The sequence below is a fragment of the Pinus tabuliformis genome, chromosome 7, assembly GCF_031772625.1.
Source record: "Pinus tabuliformis cultivar Carrire ecotype Pingquan chromosome 7, CPIR1, whole genome shotgun sequence".
Classification (NCBI taxonomy): domain Eukaryota; kingdom Viridiplantae; phylum Streptophyta; class Pinopsida; order Pinales; family Pinaceae; genus Pinus; species Pinus tabuliformis.
Genome location: NC_142293.1, coordinates 1163970435 through 1163990701, shown reverse-complemented (window position 1 = coordinate 1163990701; position 20267 = coordinate 1163970435). Strand labels below are relative to the sequence as shown.

General features: G+C 41.6%; 1 pseudogene; it reads left to right on the top strand.

Moving 5' to 3' along the window:
* Positions 1–20267, top strand: part of LOC149251615 (protein RETARDED ROOT GROWTH-LIKE pseudogene) — a 44490-nt pseudogene that overhangs the window by 10438 nt on the left and 13785 nt on the right.

Genomic DNA, 20267 nt, shown 5'->3' with positions numbered 1-20267 from the left:
TTGGAAGGGCCAAATTATGAAGGTAGAACTCTGATAGCTTGGCCTTGTCTTCCAATGAACTGCTGTTAAATAAATCTATGAACTGCTGGGGGTTTTGGATTTGGGAGATACCCCTCTGTTCCAATGTGTTGATTTGGAATTGCAGCCACTGATCCCTGAGGTATAGGCCATAGGATTTGGCCGACTGCCTACATTGCAGAGCTTCCATTGCCCAACTGGCCATGTAGGCCAGTTGTGCCTCCTTTTCTTGCATCTGATGTTTTAGAGATTGTATCTCTAGGCCTGCTTGCAATTCCCTTTCCTGTAGTTGTCGGTTTAGTGCCCCAAGTTCAGCTTGCATTCCTTCTTTTCCCTGAGGCTCTTCTGTGGTGTCCTTGGCTGCTGTGTCCTCTTCTTTCCTCTGTCCTTGTAGCTGTAGCTGCTGTTTAAGCAGCTCATTCTCTTCTCTTAACTTGGCCTGTTGGGAGCTTTCCACATGCCGTACTCTTGCCAACTCCCTTTGTGTTTCCTTGAGCCTTTCCTCTAGCGGCCCTATATCTGCTACCCCCTTGGATTTAGCGATCCTCATCCAAGTGTGTGTTCGTACTCTTTCTTCCTCTAGTGCTAGAAATAGTGGCACTGTGAATTTTTGAGGAATACTTTTGTCGGCCTCCAAAAAGTTATAGTAAGAACCCAGGTTGGGCTGGGGGCTTGGTTCCATGATGACATCAGTCTCCTCCTCCTCCTGTGGTGACTTGGCTACTCTTTCCTCCATCTGCTTAGTTTCTTTCAGCCTAGCGAAAGTTTCCTGTAGAACAGCCTCGGCATCCTATAGAGAGGCTTCCGAGTTCACTTTCTCCATCCTTTCCCTCCATGAGGATGTTTTCGGTCTCCCCCGCTCATAAGTAATGGATGCCTTGGAGGGGGACCTATCCCTTGGTGTGTTAGGGGTATCCACAATTGTGATCGGCTCTTTTGATGGAGGCTGGGGTATGCCAGTCTTAATTATCACACTCCTTCTTGCTTTAAAATACAGAGGAGTCTCCCTCTTTCACTTTTCCTTTGGCTTGGGAGAGGTACCTAGGGTGGCCAGTACAGCTGCTGCCTCCCTAGCTAGTTTAGGCCAATTTCTCATTCTCCTATCCTTTTTCTGGACTTCCTGTAGAAAGTCCTGTAGTGGCTGGTTTCTGGCTTCCTATAGAAGCCGTTTTTAAACTTCCTATAGAAATAGCCTTCTGGTTTCCTGTAGAAGCAGATGGCACCATTTTAGCCTGCTTGGCTGAGGGTGCTTTTTCCTTTAGCTTGGCTGAGGCTGCCTTAGGGGTGCCCTCACTGGCTTGGACTTTCTCAGTCCTTTCTACCATGCTCTGTAGTCTTTTCTCCCTGGGTGTTGGTGTAATTTTACCACCCCTTGTTTTGGCAGCTTGGCCTTTTTCTTGTGTTCCTTTCTGTTCTTTCTTTGGTTTTTTGCCCGGGCTTTCTTGTCCTTTAGCTTTCTTCTCTGCCTGAGTGTGCTCCTTCTCCTCGCTGCTGGAGGAAGTGAGCTCCTTGGCCAAAATTTGGATGTCATCATCCTTAGACATATTCCGAAAAATTTCCCAGGAGAGAGGGACAGTGTAAGTGTGGAGTGCATCTTCCACGAGGAGCTTGATAAGCCCATGATGGGCTAGCTGGTTTGGTGTCCCCTCTCTCAGTTCGGTGGCACACTCAATCATGGATTATAGGAGGAAGTAAGGAATTCTCAATTTTTGTTCTGAGAGTAGGTCCATTTGGTGCCTGAGTTCTGTGAGCAACCGGAAATGATAGCCATACACGATGCTAAATCGCCCCTCACACGTAATATACTTCATAATTTGGAGGTTGAATTCACTCCAGAACGGTTGTAGGCTAGTTCTTCGAACTCCATTCTTTTCCTCTGAAAATTGTTCCTCTCGCAAGAAGAACTCTTTTTTAGCTTTCTAACCCAATTTTCTCCCCTCGTTATCCCAGGGTACCCCCATCGGTAGATCAGTTACTCTACTAATGAGCTATGGGGTGAGTCTGAGGGTCAATCCTCTGAAGTTGACAATGGCCAATGTCTTCGACTTCGGCTTCAAGGACCTTAGGAATTCTTCTGTAATTCGTCATCATGACCTTGAAGCTTGTCACAGAATGACATCCAGTGTGCACGGGAAAACAAGTCCACCACCTCAGGGGTTTCCCGTAATTTCTTGGAGTCCAAAGGTTCTTTTCTAATGAACCCTCCCGGCATGGTAAAAAACTATGTTTTTGTTGTTCTAAACTTGCCTGCTTGTGTACAGAAGGAGGACTTCGGGATCTCTCTACACAGAGCGCAGAGCTACATCTCCGTTATGCACACAGTCGTATAAAGTTCACAATCTTTCACTGGTGAGCCTTGACAGTGTCTCAATTTTTCTACAGGAGGGAATTTAATTCAAGACCCTGGAGAAAATCTCACATACAGACTACGAAGACAATTTCATGCAGCGATAAGAAAATGACTTTTGAATTCATAGACAGACTTGCATTCACATTTTCCCTACCCCCTCAACATGTCGAATTCACCACCTTTTGAATTATTTGCATGGGAAAGTTATGTTCAGGCCTACCTCACCGAGAATTACCACCCTCGTCGTGAAAAGTCCAATATTCTTCGTAATGCCAGGCTCCCTATAGCGCAACTTCCAGTAGAAATCGTGCACGGCTTCTGAAGGACGTTACGGTGGTTTTGGACGAGTTTAAGCAGTCGCTGTACGTTGGAACAGACCAAGAACTCGGGCTAACAACTTGCAGAGGAGGAGGACGCGTACTCGGCTACAAAACGGTTGTGAGTGTAAATGACTGCAGTGTATCATAAGTTATTCAACCGGCCAATTTTGAATTGCTGCGGAATTCATGGCGCGGGGGTGAGCTGTCCCGGTCGATCCGTTGGCCGACGTCACAGCCATCATTCCTCGGCGTGTCCCTGACCACCGAATTCTTCCCTTTGCATTCACCACCGCCATTCCTGTCATACTGCCGCTTCTTCCCGACTGGACACTTCCCACGTGTCAATTGCCCATCTTTTCGGTAGAACCAAGCCCATTCGGATCCTACGAGGCCGTCTGACCAGTTGTTGTGGCCAGTTGAATGGCTACCAGAATCGTTCAATCCGTCCATTCTCACAGTCATGCACATTTAGAGCATAGCTTATGTAATTTGATGAAATAAGGTTAGGCACTTACTAGTGCAGCCGTGGACGTGGTTTTTTCAGGTTTCGGGACGAGGAATGCTGGATCTGCCTGTTGCTACTTCGTGCATGGGTGCTGGAGCTCCTCTTCATTGGCTGCTGCTGGCTACGAGACCTTGAGACCTGATTTCTTGGTGGTGAATGCTGCATGCACCGACTTCATGAGCTGCTAGTGTCTCCATGGTATGTGCTCCAGCCGGATCAGCTGCTACAAGATTCCTGTAGGACATCCTGTAGCCGTTTCTCCTCCTGGGGTGCATGCTGAAATAAATGAGTCGCGTTCGCAGGTGCAGGGTCCTGAGGTCACCTTGACAGGTAAAGTGTGCGAGCCTCTGCATGCTTTATTTCCTACTTAATTTTTTTTTTATATGAGAAAATAGGGTTCTGGTATGACTGTGCAGGTATATTCGACCAGATGGCAGCAATGGTGGTGAAAGGAGGTGAAACAAGTGGAGTGTGGAAGAAAAGAGTGGTTGCATGCCTCCTCAACGGACTTCAAGCTTCAAATCCTTCTCCAAAATCGATCCTGCCCCACCCAAACGCTCTACAGGATGTTTCCTGTAGAAATACAGAACTTCCTATAGAAAGTCCTATAGCTTCCTGTAGAAGGCTAAACCATGACCAGATTGTGTCCAAACCTTGGAAAAAATGAGTGTTCATGGAGGGAGTGTATGTTAGGTTTCCTGGTAGCTTGGTAGGGACCCTTGTCCTTGAGTTGAGAGGCCTCATTTTTGCATTGTGTTCCTGCAACCTGCAACAATTTCCAGAGATTAAACTTTTTTTTTTCTTTGTTTCTTCCTTCTTCTTTTTTCTTTTTTTTTTTTTTTTTTTTTTTTTTTTTTTAAGAGACAGCAGGGGCGCCTCAATGAGGTTTTCACCCCTACTATCTGCCTTGGGCGCCTCAGAGAGGTTTTCACCCAAGGATCTTTTTATTCCAATTCTTTTTTCAGAGAGACAGCAGGGGCGCCTCAATGAGGTTTTCACCCCTACCATCTGCCTTGGGCGCCTCAGAAAGGTTTTCACCCAGGGATCTTTTTTTATTGCAATTTTTTTTATATATATATATAATGATGCTCAAGGTGTGCTCAAAACAGAGGTAGAACCCTTCTCTATGACCAACACTGATTTTTCCACAGTTTTGATGAACTCTTTCCTTGAAAGAGGTTTCCTGTAGATCTTTAGTCGATGCCCATTGACGAGCATGGGGATGGCTTCTTGATCAATGGTTTGGATAAGGACAAAACCATTGTCATTACACTTCTCCACTGCATATGGTCCTAGCCATCTTTTCCTCAGCTTCCCCTTGAAATCCTTATGTCTGGAATCATACAGCAGCGCCCAATCTCCCGGCTGGAATTGTTTGTCATTGAGGTGCTGGTCATGCCATATCTTCCTCTGGAGTTGAACCACTTCTGAGTGGAGGAGGGCCTGCATTCAGTGTTCATCTAACCCATTCAGCTGCAATAACCTTTCGTGTTGAGCATGGCTGAGATCTAGGTCCAGATGAGTTGCCATCCTCAATGTGTTGTAGTCAAACTCGATTGACAGCAAAGCTCTCTTCCCATAGACCAGCTCGTAAGGGGTGAAACTGGTTGTGGTCTTCCAAGTGGTGTTGTAGGCCCAAGTGGCCTCAACCAGGCGATCTTCCCAATCCTTTCTGCTGCTGCTCACCACCTTAGTCAAAATCCCTTCTAATGCTCTATTGGTGACTTCCACCTGCCCATTTGCTTGAGGATGATATGGGGTGGAAGTCCCATGCTTGATCTTGTGATGAGCGAGCAAGTCTTCAATTAAGTTGGAGGTGAACTGGATTCCTTGATCGGTGACTAAATCTCTTAGGTAGCCAAATTTGTAGAAGATGTTTTCTCTTAAAAACTTAGCCACCTTTTCTTCTGTTGCTGCTTTGATTGCCTTGGTTTTTGCCCACTTTGTCAGATAGTCTATGCACACAATGATGTAAGACCTTTGCCTTGAAGGAGGGTTGATAGGACCCACAAAATCCATACCCCACTTCTCAAATGGCTCAAGAGTCACTTGAGGTTGGAGAGGCATTTCGTCCCTTGGAGTCGGTTTCCCCATCCTTTGGCATCGGTCACATTGGCTGATATATCTTCTGACATCTTGATGAAGAGTGGGCCAATAGTAGCCTGCCTGTAGAATTTTGAAGGCAGTCCTCTTGGCTGCAAAATGTCCTCCACAAGGCCCATCGTGACAGGTTAGGAGGATGTCAAAGACTTCCTCCTCCCTTACACAATGCCTTAAGATCTGATCGGGGCCAAGTTTGAACAGGTTGCCCCCGATCCAAGTGAATGAGGCACTCTTCCTCACGATTCTGCTCTTCTCCTTTGAGGATAGATGTGGAGGGAACTATGCTGAGACCAGATAGTTTGCTATATCAGCAAACCACGGAGAGAGTACTGAGATAGCAAACAGATGTTCATCTGGCATCTAGTCATCCACTGTTCCTTCTTCACCTGCAGGCAAATCCAATCTAGACAAGAAGTCAGCAACAACATTTTCTTTACCTGGTTTGTCAGCGATAGTCAAATCAAACTGCTGCAACAAAAGTAACCATCTAATAATACGGGCATTCACATCAGGCTTATTCATTAAATATCTAATTGCAGCATGGTCAGTATGTACAAATGTTTGATAGCTAGTGATGTAGTGTCGGAACTTGTTCAGGGAATGGACCACAGCCAAGAACTCTTTCTCAGTTACAATATAATTCATTTTTTCCTTGGATAAGTTTTTGCTGACAAAGTATATGGCATATGGAAGTTTTTCTTCAACTTGTCCTAAGGCTGCCCCTATGGCTTTGTTCGAGGCATCAACGTGGATGTGGAAAGGTAGGGCCCAGTTTGGGCCTCTCAAAATTGGGGTGGACACCAACTTATCCTTTAATTCATTCAGAGCCCTCTGACAGTCGTCCATCCATTTAAACTCAACATCTTTTGCTAAGAGGCCAAACAATGGCGAGGCTAGCTTACTAAAGTCTTTAATGAATCTTCTATAATATCCCGCTAAGCCTAAGAAACTCCGAACATCTCTTACCCTTTAAGGAGGTGGAACCTTTTTGATGATAGCAATTTTATTAGGATCCACCTATAATCCTTGGCGAGAAATGGTATGACCTAACACAGTCCCTTCAGTCATCAGAAATTCACATTTTTCAGGGCTGAGGGACAGGTTCATCTCAATGCACTTGCTTAAAACTTTTCCCAGGTTAGACAAGGCTTCTTGGAAGCTAGACCCATAAGGAGTAAAGTCATCCATATAGATTTCCACCGAATCATGAACCAACTCAGCAAAGATGCTCAATACAGCTCTCTGGAAAGTGGCAGGGGCATTGCATAGCCCAAAGGGAAGGACTCGGTAGGCAAAGGTACGCCATGGACAAGTGAAGGTGGTCTTATCTTGGTCCTCCGAGCTGATTTGGATCTGATTATACCGCTGAACCCATCTAGGAATGAGAAAAACTTCTTTCCTGCCAGTCCATCCAACACTTGATCTATGAAAGGTAGAGGGAAGTGGTCTTTCTTGGTGGCTTTGTTCAGTTCTCTGTAGTCCACACAGATTCTCCACTTCCCATTTTTCTTGGGTACCAACACCAGAGGGGAAACCCATTCGCTGTCCGATATGGGGTAGATGAATCCTGCATCCAACAATTTTTGCACCTCTTCTTTAACAATGTCCTTAAGGGCTGGATTCATTCTCCTCTGAGGTTGCCTGATTGGCTTGCAGTCCTCCTTAATGTAAATATGATGGGTACAGACCGAGGGATGGATTCCTTTCATTTCCTTGTAGCTCCAGGCAAAAGCCTCCAAATGGTGGGTCAAGAGGCTACATAGCTCCTTTTCCTGAGAGGGAGAGAGAGAGGAGCTGATCTTTAAAGTTATTTCAGGGCCAAACTCCACATTCTTAACTCTGGGATTGGTCGGATCAGTCGCACATAGGTCCACTAAAGCATTGGCTTCAGTATCTTCCACTAACTCTTCCAAGGATAGTGCACCAAGGGGAGGATTTTGGATGAAGTTCTCAATCAAATCATCCTCGGTTTGAGGACCTCCCCTGGTGGCCTCTACTGTGCATAATGGTGCAGAGTAGACCTCATCCTCTTCTCCTTCTTCCAACCAGAGGGGTAAGTCATGTTCTAGCAGAGGTTGGGCAAGAGGGTATAGGACCAACTGTTTGGACATAGGCCCATTTTTTATGGTCATGCTTCCTGCTCGACAGCTGATGTAAGCATTCGCAGAAGCTAGCCAAGGCCTTCCCAAAATGAGGGGATATCCCGTGAGTTTTGCCTTTGGCTGAAGGACCAAAAAGTCCGCAGGGTACTCCCAGGAGTCAACAGAGACCAAGACATCTTCCACAATCCCTTCGGGAGTCACGGTGGAGCAGTCTGCCAATTGCAGCATTGTCGAGGTCTTCCTTAAGGAACTCTGAAGGTTGAGCTTAAGCATGGTGTCCCTGGTCATCACATTAATGGCGGCCCCTAGATCAATCAAGGTGTGGGGTATGATGGTGCCATTGATGTGGACATCAACTACAGGACTCCCAGGGTCCAAATACTTTGGACAGATTACTTGCCCCAACATGAGATCGGACAATTGTCCTATGACATTGATGGTTGAGGCATCTCTCTTTCGCCTGCCTGGGTGCCTGAAACACTTCTCCTTAATCAATTTGTTGTATATCGGTACATCTTTTATGGCCTGGAGAAGTGGTATTTTCACACACAACTGCTTGAGTTCTCCCAGAAGCTCATTCTCTTCTGGGTTGGCTTGTGTGGTTACAGTGAGTCACTCAGGAAAGGGTGGAATGGCTTGGGGTTCACTTTCCTGTTTCTCTTCCTCCTCCTCTAGGGGAGGAGGTTGGTGCTCTGGAAGGACCTTCCCAGATCGCAGGTTGATCTCCTGGATCTCCACAACATAGGTAGGGCATGTTGTCTCCCTAGTATATACCTGTTGGGCATGTCTATTTTTGGGGTTCGAGTTCGGTTGAGCAGGCATTTGGGGTTGTCTTGGAGGAGTAGGAGGTAATGGTTGTGGTTGAGCCAGTGGTGGAGGCAAAATGGCAAGAGGAGAGTTGTATTGGGGCCTCCAGCCCGGTTGAGGTGCATTCCACTGAGGTTGTGGCTGGGCATGTGAGTGAAACGAATGAGAAGGAGGTTGAGTATGGTATGGAGATGGATAAGACCACGAAGGAGGTGTGGATCAGGAAGGATGAGCAGGGGGGCCCCAAGAAGGTATTTGAGCGGATTGGTTGGGGTTATAATAAGCTTGGGATGTCCCTTGCATCCCCTGCTGGTAAGGTCTGGGTCCATGTGGCCTCTTTTGGTTGAGGAAGTAGAGAGGTTCAGTAGCCACCTCAGCCCCTAGATAAATGGCTTTAAATCCAGGCAAGGTAGGGCATTGGTTGGTTGGGTGGTCCTCCTCACAAACGAAACATACCTCTACTCAGTGCAATGGGCACTCATTCTTGGGATGCTTCCTCGTGCATCTAGGACAAAAAATGGCCAAAGCCCTCTCAGCTTCCTCTTTCTTTTGCTGAATTCGGAAGGTATCAAGTTGCATGGCAATAGTCTGTTTCATTTCACTCTTGAGGTCTTCCATCTAGTTAGCAAACTCATGCTTGGAGAAGGTGGTACTAGCTGAAAGATGATTCCCCCTACCTCTCTTTCGGGCCGCCCTAGAATGGTTTCTAAAAACCGTATTTATGTCCTCATAAGGTAGTTGGTAGATGTCTCCTCCAGCCAGCATGTTAACGGTGTCCAGAAGGTCTTTAGGGACTCCTCAGAGCAGAACCAACTTCAGGGATTCCAGGTCAAGTGTGCACCTGGCCCGTTTATAACTGAGCTGGAACCTTTCCTCGTAGTCTTCTAAAGATTCATCGCTTCCCATGGTCATCCTAAAGATTTCTCCCTTAGTTTCCTTGGATCTACAGTAGTCCCGGTAATTGGTATTGAAAGCTTGCTGCATCTGAGCCCAAGTGGTGATACTGTTTCCAGGTAACCCCATGAACCAACGTAATGTTGTGTCCTTGAGGGTAGAGGGAAAGAGTTTCAACTTTTTCTCATCCTCAGCATAGTCATAAGTTCGACAAAGGACAACAGACTCAAACAGGAAGGTATCAGGGTCTTCAGTAGTCAATCCATAGAAGTGAGGTAAAGCGAAGGGGCTTATGTTTTTCATTTTCATCTCTCCATTGGTTTCTCGGATGGGAAAGGCACCTTCTATTCTCTCATCTTCTCTTCTACCATTTTGGTTTTCAACCATGGCTTCAGATGGAGTGTTCTCTAACTCTTCTTCTGTTATAGGATCTTCGTATATCTTAGGGAGTTCACCTATAGGTTCTTTTGGCTCACTGTCACCAGAGAAGAGAGAAGGTTGACTCAGTGATGTGGTGGGGGTGTTGGGTAAGAATTTTCTGGTTTTATCTCTATTCTGACAAGGCATGAAATGGAAAGACTTTTGATTTCTTTTGTTTTTTTTTTCTTCTAGTACCTGCAAAACTAAAATAGATTGAACTGCAACTAACTATCTTGCTGAAATGAAAATGTAGAATTGAAATGAAAGCACGAAAGGACTAATCTATTTTGCTCAAATGAAATTGTAGGAATTAAATGCTAGTCTACACTTGCTAAATTGAAATGCTAATCTACGCTTGCAGAATTGAAATTGTGGAATTGAAATGCTAATCTATGAAAGCAGGAAATATCAACTCTACTTTTGCGGAAATGAAATGAAATAAACTACTTAGCAGAAGGTTGTAGGAGAAAATAGAAGAAAATCAACAATCACCAATACTCTGATGCTTCCCCGGCAACGGCGCCAAAAAGGATGGTGGGCTCCAGTATTGCAGCAATAATGCTGCAACTCCTGGGACTCCCTTCTTTACTTTTATCAACCCGGGTGTTCGTAACAAACTTGGAAGCGACAGTGCTGTATGCACAAGTACTAGCTCTTTCCACAGCTGTCACTTGATCAACTGGCACAAGTCCGCTAGGGGCTTAAGCCAACTTCTATGAGCTCTTATAAGAAGCTTTTTAACTGATGGATGAAATCTAACTCAAAGGAAGCTAATCTACTTGCGGAAAGAAACTGAAAGCCAAAAAGTAACGCAAACCCTAGCAAACCCTAATTCTACCAGCTAGTCCTACTGATGCAAAGGAGAGAGTGCCAACTACTGGAAGGGATGCCATTACTTCTATGAAGGTAAAATACATGTGTCTAGACTACCTCTACCTGAAGAAAACATCTTTTTGTATTTTTGAATAAGTTATTAGAATTACATGCATGTGCTTTTAACTGGCTTTTTACTGTGCATGGGTGGATCAAGGAGGAGAAATGCTTGGAAAAGGTTGGGAAGGTTCAGAGAGGGTCTAAGGAGTCCCTAACACCCTTCTGGAGAGTTTCACAAAGTTTGGCTATCAAGAGACCTCATTTGTGAGCTTCTACAGGAAGTCTGCAGGGGTTCTACAGGATGTTCAGAAATTTCTACAGGATGTTTAAAAAGTGGATTTCAGAGGATGGGTGAGTGAGGGGAGATGCATGAATGGATAGGGAGGTAGGATAGGGGCCTAGAGTGACCCAGGGACTGGTGGATGGAGTGGTGAGAGGGTGTAGAAGGCTGACTTGGCTTAAAGAAGACTAAGACAATGATGGAGCAAGAAGGTAGGGTTACGTGGGCAAAAGGACAGGTGTGAGACGAGGAACCTAGCTAGGAGATGGAACAGCTGGCTCTGATGAAGCTTAGGCGGATGAGAGAGTGGTAGAGATGCCCTGCACGGCGTACATTTAACCGAATCAACAAAGTCTTACAAATAATCAAAGTCCTAGCTAATCTAATCTAACTTTCAATAAAACGAATGAACAACAGCTTTATTTGGAAAGAAAACCATGTACATCAATCATGCAAAGAAACATTTCAGAGATCTGAACCCATAACTAACTTTTGCAAATGAAAACAGTACACTAAGGATTGCATGGTCAAGAAAACTAGTGTTTTTGTTGGGGCATCACTGTTTCTTCAATTCCAGCCCCTGATCCAATAAGGATGAGGTGAAACTGATAGTGTTGTTGACCCTTTTCTTGGAGCTTTTTTCCTGTTATTATCCTACCAATCTATTTTAAACCTCTGAAGCAAAATATGCAATGGTTTCAAAAGTCCCTTACGAACGCTGAGGCCTTAACATTTATACACCACGAGGGCCCTAGCTGGCCTCCTAAATCTATGGGACTTGGCTGTCCAAACTGTGAGTGGATAGCCCCTTCCAAAATCTGCTTGGCTGCCTTCTAGATCCAGTTTTGGTGGCCTTTGGAGCTCGGAGTTGGGGGTGAAGATCCCGAGGAAGGGCTATTTAATGCCATAGACAACCCCCCTATGAATCCTCACCTCAAGTTTGGTTGTCTTCTAGCCCATGATTGCTCGGTTTTGCTCCAACATGTGTCAAAAAACCTAAAATGAGCATGTGTTAGCCACCTAGGAAGAGTGACTACCCTTATTCGTACAAATGACATAAAGATACTGAAAAATAATGCATAAGCTATGAAAAAGGAAGGATTGAACAAGGACTGAACAAGGATAATTAGGCCAAATGAGCCCAACAAGTTACCAAATTTGGGGCTCATCAAATGCCTATTTGATGCCTCTCTATGTAGTCCTTGGAACCTCCATTTATTTCATTCTAATTGATGTGAACTAATATTTATTTGTGCTGTCAATAATTTATCATAGAGAGATGACCTACATTATGAAATTGTGCTCCATGTTCTAATCCAAAGTATTTTGTATCATTTCAATACTTCACTTAAACCTAACCTTTCTTCTTTGTCCATAACGTTTCTTCCCATGATCATGTTTTACATGTTGTCACAACTCCATCATTTTGTGGTAAAATCTCTCAAGTGTTCTTCTCATGCAACCATTTTCGAAGTTACTTGTGCCAATTATTTTTCTCCTTCATGCACCTATTGGGTTACATTGCTTGGTTAAGGAAATGATTATCTTGCAACATTTTCATTTCTTTTATAAAAAAATTGTACATTCACACCTTGCATTGGAATCATACGTAAAATGAACTCATGAACCAGAATTCATGATTATCTTCAACCTAAATTCATCGCCTATCCATCTCATAATTTTGCTTTATGGGTTTCGTTCCTAGTCTAAAACGCTTATAGGAACATAAGCCTTAGACTGTTTGCCTTCGAAATCCATCGGGAACGTCTAAAATTATGGTTGAACACCTTATTTGGTGTAAGCGTATTAATAAAAGCTCATCAATTCATTTTCATCATCATATAGATCAATTTATATGTCATTTTATATACATGCACATAATCAATATTCCTAAAACATGGTTGATATGTGTGTGCCTTAGACCATTAAATGCCACAAATCATAGTGAGATGAGCTTGAGTGTGGGTTGAGTAATTTTTCATTGTGGGAGAGTTAATATTCATCTACAATGTATATCAAAAGAACAACGGTGCATTGTAGAATGCATGTGGGGACATAAGGGAGGCATCATGTTATATAGTAGGGATATAAATATAAAGGGGTATAAAAAATGTAATGAAAAAATGGATACCTACAATAGATACTGAAAGAAGTGGTTTCTTAAATTGGGAAGTTGTATTGCGTTCGTATTCATAGGGGGTTAAATAAAGTGATTTTTAAAGGTATTTTCCAATATGATGGCATAGAGAGCATTCAATTCTCTCTACGAAGAATTGAATGCATTCAATTCTTGTTACATAATTTGTCACCAACTCTCATGCTAGTTCAACTTTCTGAGTGAGAGAGGGAAAGAAATGAGTGTATGAGAAGAATAAAGGAGTAATGCTTAGAACAAAAAGTAAATAGGAAAAACCTTCTTAAATAGATTTTATCTTTCATTTTTATAAACACACCTTGTCGCTACATCTTTCCAAACATCACATTAACATATTTAGTAATTCAAGGTATGTTTTTCTTATTAAGTCAAGTTTTCCTTGTCCCCAATGCATCATAGTCTATTGGTTGTCCCATTTATTCAAGTTCAGATTTTTTAATAAATAAAAAGAAAATTACATCACATAATATGTTTTTACATCATAGCATCAATTTGGGCACCCCAAAATTATATTTTTTTAATTACATTACAAAATTTGGGGTAATGGAAATGGTGTCACATAATATTCCAAACGCATATGTTGATAAGTCGACATGGCTTTTTTATATCTCAAAATGTCACCCCGTAGGTCTATCATAACTCAAAATTACACCCGTTGGGTCTAGTAGGGAAGCACCTTGAAATGAGGGATGCAACATAAGTCAATTCCATGGAAATCCTTCTAAAAATTTAGTTTTTTCTTTACAATGCCCCTAGAATACTAGCAAGAGGAGTTGGAGCAACAAGGGCTCCAAAAGTGATTGGAGAAGGTTAGAAAAGGTAAAGAAAGATCAAATGTTGAAGATAAGGATGTAAGGACCATATCAATAATGGTCAACACAGTGTTTATATATATCTAATCACTTTTCAAAGCAATCTATATATGAAATTCTCTCCATGGTGAAAAGGGAGAATCACTTGAGATAATGTGATGTTGTTGAAATGGGAATCCACTTCTGATTGAGATAACATACAAAAAAAATGATTTTGAGTTATGGTGAGAGAGGGAGCCAAATGCAACGAACATAAAGTGAACAACTTGGTAACTTCTATTGGTATAGTAAAATGATCAGACTTTTCTCACCGAAACTTGTTTTTTCTATATCATTATTAATATATGTTTCTAGTTTAGTTATAGTGCTAATGCTGACGTGGTTTGAATGGATATAAATATAGTGATTCGTGGTTTTCTATTTCTTGTGTGCAGGTTATCGGTGAAAGGAGATAAAGGGACAAGATTTCTAGGAGCTTTACCACTTAAAGCACTAAGAATCTACTTTCCATGATAAGTCACACTCCCTTTCTTCTTCCTATTTACTTCTATTATGCATGAATGTGTCATTAATTTTTGGGTTAAGTAGATGTCACAAATACCATCTTTCATATGCCCTAGACAGACGTATGTGTCAAAAGTACTCTATCACTCTATAGGAAATTTCGTCTAAATGGAACTAACGACTCCACTAGGGAGTTGCAGTGGGTCTCTTTCTGGTATTTTTTTTATCATTTAATTTATCCTTTTTTATTTTTATCAATTACTATTTATCATTATGGTTATTTAGTTCATTTATTTGGAAAAATATTTTTTGAAAAACTTTAAAATAGGGTATAGAAACCCCTCAAATCTACTTTATAGTCTTGACAGAGAACCATATCTTTTCCAACCCTTCGTTTGGATTATTATAGATAATTGTGGATCTCTATCTCCTCTATTACAAAGCGTTTGAGCAATAATTGTAGGATTTTGTAGGGTTTTTTGCACAAATTTCTTAGTTATTCTTGTATAATTCTAAGCCTTAGGTTAGGAAAAATTAAGACATAATTCTTTTAGTCCTCTTCTCAATCATAACACCCTCCAATTCACTTTAAATAAGTGGTTTGATTTTTTTGCAAAATTGTTTTCAATCCTATTGGTTTTTATTCCCAAGAGTGACATTGGAGGGTTGGGTATTTCTCGATAAGTATTGCCTTCTATCCATGTTTCTTATCTCCCTGTTGTTTTTATTATGTTATACTATTTTTATTCATTTTTTTTATGAAACTTTCTTTTAGGTGGGGTCTTATATTTTGCATGTGTTTTTTTTTCATATTTTTCTTTGATTTCTTGAGCCTTTTTATGATTAACTGTTACTATATATCTTAGTGATAAGGTAGAGAGTTGTGAGGAATATATTCATGTTTCATTGGAAATATATAAATATCCTATAGATAGGTTTCATCTAAATTAAAATTCCCACTTTGAAATTTTTGATCTCTTTTGTTGAAGATAGTAAAGATGTCATTGAGTTTCATGACGTATACACATGACCTAAAAACCAACCACTAAAAGATACTATCTCACAAAAATTATCATACATTTTTCATTTCTATGGTATCACACCAATATTATATTAAGGATTTAGGGCCTTGGAATAGGTTGGAAAGGAAACTCTCCAAGGCCATAAAAAGCCACTAGAATCTTGAGTTAGAGAGTATAAATATAGTTACAATATGTTTCCTAGGAATCACTTCTAACATTGGGTTAAGCATTAGATAATAGAAGGATTGGTGGAGTTATCACCTTGATTCATTTTGTCTTGGTGGTGTGATCTACACATATATAGTTGTCTCTTTTGGGAGGGTGCAGGCTCATTAACGTGCCATTATGTCTGTAATGAACCCACAAATGTTCCCCCAAGCTGATTGGTTTTCTAATGTAAGGGAACCTATAAAAACTCAATTGACCGAGAAGGTAAAAAAATTTTAGTAGAGGAGTTGGTTCTTAAATGTGTGATATTTATTAGATAGGTTAGGATAAAATTCCTTTTATTTCCATGCAGTCCATTAGATCTAGCTATTTATTGTGAATTTGTTTAATTATGCCAAGTTTTCCCCATTTGATCCTGTCCTGATGGATCTAGAATGATGTTCCATATGAATATAGCATTGTTTGAAATTAATTAAAGATAAAGAGTGTGACAATTATTGAGTGTGTGAAAAAGGTTGCAGAATGGTTCATTATCTACCTCTGTGCTTTGTGGATAGTTTTATTTTTATGTTATTGTTAAACATTTGGTTTATTTATTATCATAAATTATTTGGGTGGTGTCACAGGGGCTCTATTGATCCAAATTTAAATAGGAACGCAAAAAATTGCAGAGATAACCATAAACACAGAGATGCAGCAGAAATAATAGTTCATTTCATTAATGTAAAATACTGAAATATGTTTACAAATAGTAATGAAAATAAACGAGCTAGGGCGATGGTAGCTAATCTTTGAGAATAGATGTGGTGGCTACATGCCTTTGAACTATGTTACCATGAGGCTCGAAGGCCTATTTATTGTTAAGAAACAATGGAAAACCCTTAACATCCCAAAATCAACCCTAGAAGACGAAATGCCAAATTGTGGGCCCTGTTTTGGGTAAGTTTGTACATCAACTTCCTAGGGTCGTAACTTTGGCAGTCGATCTTCGTTTGACACGTACAATAGCTTGTTAGAAATATCTATCCGAGCACTACAACTTTGGGCAGAGAAACATCAATCCATGGACCGATGTTGCTCCCATATTTCCCAAAAAATGTTGTTTAGGGCCTCGAAATGGCTCCAGAAGTTTAGGACCCGAAAAACTGGTAAAAATAGTAAATTGTGCTACAATTAAGGAAACTAAAAAAAACTGAAAGAGATAGTTGTGGGGGTCCAAATGGGATAGGTGGGTGGCCACCAACATCCACTTGGATCATTCCTCCCCCCTTAGGAAGCAATGGTCCCCATTGCGTTGAGTTCCTCCATCTGCTGAACTCGGTCCTTGGTGAGCTGTTCTGCAATCTCGGATGTGTCCAGTAATGGTGGGAAGCATTGTTGAGGGTGGTACACATTGAACAGTTGGTGCCAGCGAGGGAATGGAGGAATGCCGTGCTCCAAAGCATTATTTCCCACGGCCTTGGTAATGGTGTAAGGACCATGTCGGCGTGGTTGGAGCTTTTGATGGGCTCTTGTAAGGTGTTATTTTGGCAGATGCAACCAGACTTTGTTGCCCACTTGAAGCTTGTGTGGTACCCATGTGGCTGAGGAGAAGTTGTTCCTTTGTTCTGTCATGACTGTATCCCGTTGCTTCTATTGCTGCATGGAGGAACCCTTTGCGGGGGTCATGGATGTGGTGACGATCTTCCCCTTACTTTGGGAGTGAACCAGACAGAAAATGAATTTCCTAGTCTGGGAGATGAGCTTACTGCCTTTCTTGGCAGAGATCAAAGAGGTGGCAGTAGTTGGGGCTACCTCTGGTGTCCTATATAATGAATTACCCAAAGAAATAATAACAACGTGAGGCCTTGAATCACACACAGCATGTCGCCTTCACAAGTATGGCTAGCCTAATAGTACATGACAAACATCCAGAGGTGTAACATCACATAATACCTCATCTATGAAGGGCTTGATGCTGTAGGGAAGGCAACACTACTGGCAAACTTTGAGATCTCATCCTTCATTAAGCCACCCGATACTATATGGCTGTGGGTGTGGTGTAGTTGGTAGGCCCAACCACTTTACGACCTCTGCTGAAATGCGGTTATTTGGCTGCCACTGTCGATAATGAATTATAGTAACAAACCCTTCACCCACATCTATGAGTGGAAAAGATGCTCCCCCTCCTCTGGATCTTCGGGCTCATTCTTCTAGATCTTGGCGGTGTCAACAGTGAAGCTAGGATCTGCATCAATGATCTACTTCCCTTTGCCATTCCCCTTGTCGGGTTCTCAGTCAGGGTTAGAACATGCATCTGATTCAGAAGCCTTTAACTCGACCACCAACGATTGCTTGGTACGACACTCACTTGTGTTATGAGGGGGACTCCTGTGGAACTCACACGACTTTCATATGTCCTTTCGCGACTTCATGGTGTTATTCTTTTTCTTGCGGCTTCAATGGGTTTTCTTGGGTCACCCTACCTTGTCTTTGTCCTTTGGTATTTAGATTCGCAGATCCAAAGTCTCTTTTCTTCCGTTTGAAATTTTCCTCAATTTTGACAGCGTAGCGGTACGTTGTGCCGAGCGAGGAGATGTTCAAGAACTCCATCTGTTCTTGGATGTATCTAGGTAGGAAGCTGCGGTATTTGAGTACTAGATGCAACTCAGAATATTTGATCCCCAACTCTATGTGAAGGGTATGAAAAATGTTTGTGAACTCTAGCACATCTTGGTCCCATTCTTGTCGCAGCATGGTCCACTGTATGTATGCATCTTTGAAGGAATTCCAAGTGGGTGTGGCTGAGAACAGTGAGCCTTTACTTCCATCATTCTGCTTGCAATAGGTTTCCTACTAGTCCCTAACGTGGGGGGCTGCTTTGAGAAGAGCGAAAATAGTCTTTTCCCAACTCGAAAATTCATGAATAGAAAAATAGCCCTCTAACATATTTAACCATTTATCTATGGCATCTGCATCTATCTGACCCTCAAATATGGGGGTTTCAAAATTAACTTGTACTTTAAAGGGCGTGGCGTTTCCAGAGTAGCTGCTGGAAGCCGATGCGTTGCCTCTGGGTAACCCCTGAAGGATCTGCACAAAGTTGTCCATCATCACATTCCTTTGTCGCTCGAGGGATTCTTCGAGCAAGATTTTGATAGGATCTCCTGCCCCCTTGTCTTTCTTATCATCCACCATTTGAGGTTGTCATGATTTGTGAGGCTAGTCTTGCAAAGGTTGAACCAGTTCAAGCCCTAACTCCGTATATCCCGACCTCATTAGGGACATGCAAAGAAAAACAAATAAAAAGCAGATAGCTTTGATACCACTAATCCGAATTTAAATACGAATGCAACAGATTAAAGAGATAGCTATAAACACAGAGATGTAGTGGAAATAATACTTCATTTCATTAACGTAAAATATTGAAATACACTTACAAACAGTAATGGAAATAAACCAACTAGGGCGATGGTAGCTTATCTCTGAGAAGAGATGTGGCAGCTACATGACTTTGAACTATGTTACAATGAGGCTCAAAGGCCTATTTATTGTTGAGAAACAATGGAAAACCCTTAACATCCCAAAACCTAACCCTAGAAGATGAAATGCCAAATTGTGGGCCTCGTTTTGGGTAAGTTGGTACATCAACTTCCTGGGGTCGTAACTTTGGCACCCGATCTTACTTTGATGCATACAATAGCTCATTAGAAAGATCTATCCAAGCACTGCAACTTTTAGAAGAGCAACATCAGTCTTTGGACTCGTGTTGCTCCTAGATTTCCAAAAAATGTCATTTAGGGCCTAAAAACGGCTCCAGAAGTTCAAGACTTGAAAAACTGCTAAAAATAGTAAATTGTGCTACAATTAAGGAAACTGAAAAAACGTAAAGAGATAGTTGTGGGGGTCCAAATGGGATAGGTAGGTGGCCACCAAAATCCACTTGGATCATTTATATATGCCTTCTAACACCCTGTTAAAAATTTCATGTTAGAACATACAAATTCGAATTGTTAGCTTCCTGAAGAAGATACAAATTTGGATTTTTTTAAAGAAAAGTTTCGGCACTTAGTTCAAATATCGTTGAAGAAATATGAATATGAATCCTAGGCTAATAATTCTCCCTCAACTTTCATTAATCTTGACACATTTCTAGTATCAGAGGAAGAATATACCACTCCTTTTATTCCTTATCCTCCTCCTTTAGATGTTAGCATTGGGAAATATATAAATCAGGTTTTCAATCTCTTTGTTCGAGATCTAATTCAAGGGAATTTGAATGAAAAGTGAAGACTAATCCTTCCATTCCACAAGATGATATTAACACTCATAAATTCAGTATTGAATCTGGTTTGGATGTTTTTCCTCCTTCATCATCCCATTTACATGACCCCTTGCCCCTTGATCTACTTGATCAACCTCTTGCAAACTCCTTTGATTCTTTGTTTGTTAATCTAAACAGTTATTAGCTGCAAGGTAGTCACATTTTACAGGTAGAGGAGTAGAAAGGTGAAGGTTATTTCGATCATTCTTGTCTTTTTCAAAGTCCTCTATGTCAATATAATATCCCCTCATTAGTAGATAATGCTGAATTTATTGATCTTGGTAGTCAATCAAACGAATTTAATTTTCTTAATACATCTAAATTTTTAGGCAACCATCATTCTAATGATCATGTTTCCATTGATTAATGTGATGATGTATGCCCAAGTGCATCAACTGATATTTTATTTCCTCAAGAAGATTTTGATTTGAAAGATTTACATTTAGATATAATTCAGTTAAAGAAGATTTTCTTATGGAAACTTCTTCCTCAACTCACTATCCCTTGTGCCTAACTTGTGAGGAAGATACTCCATGTTCTTCAAGTTCATCGCCTAATGGGAAGCGTGTGGAATTAACATAGGGTTGTGAGGTTATCCATGATGAAAAGGAAAAAATGCCACTCATTGAGC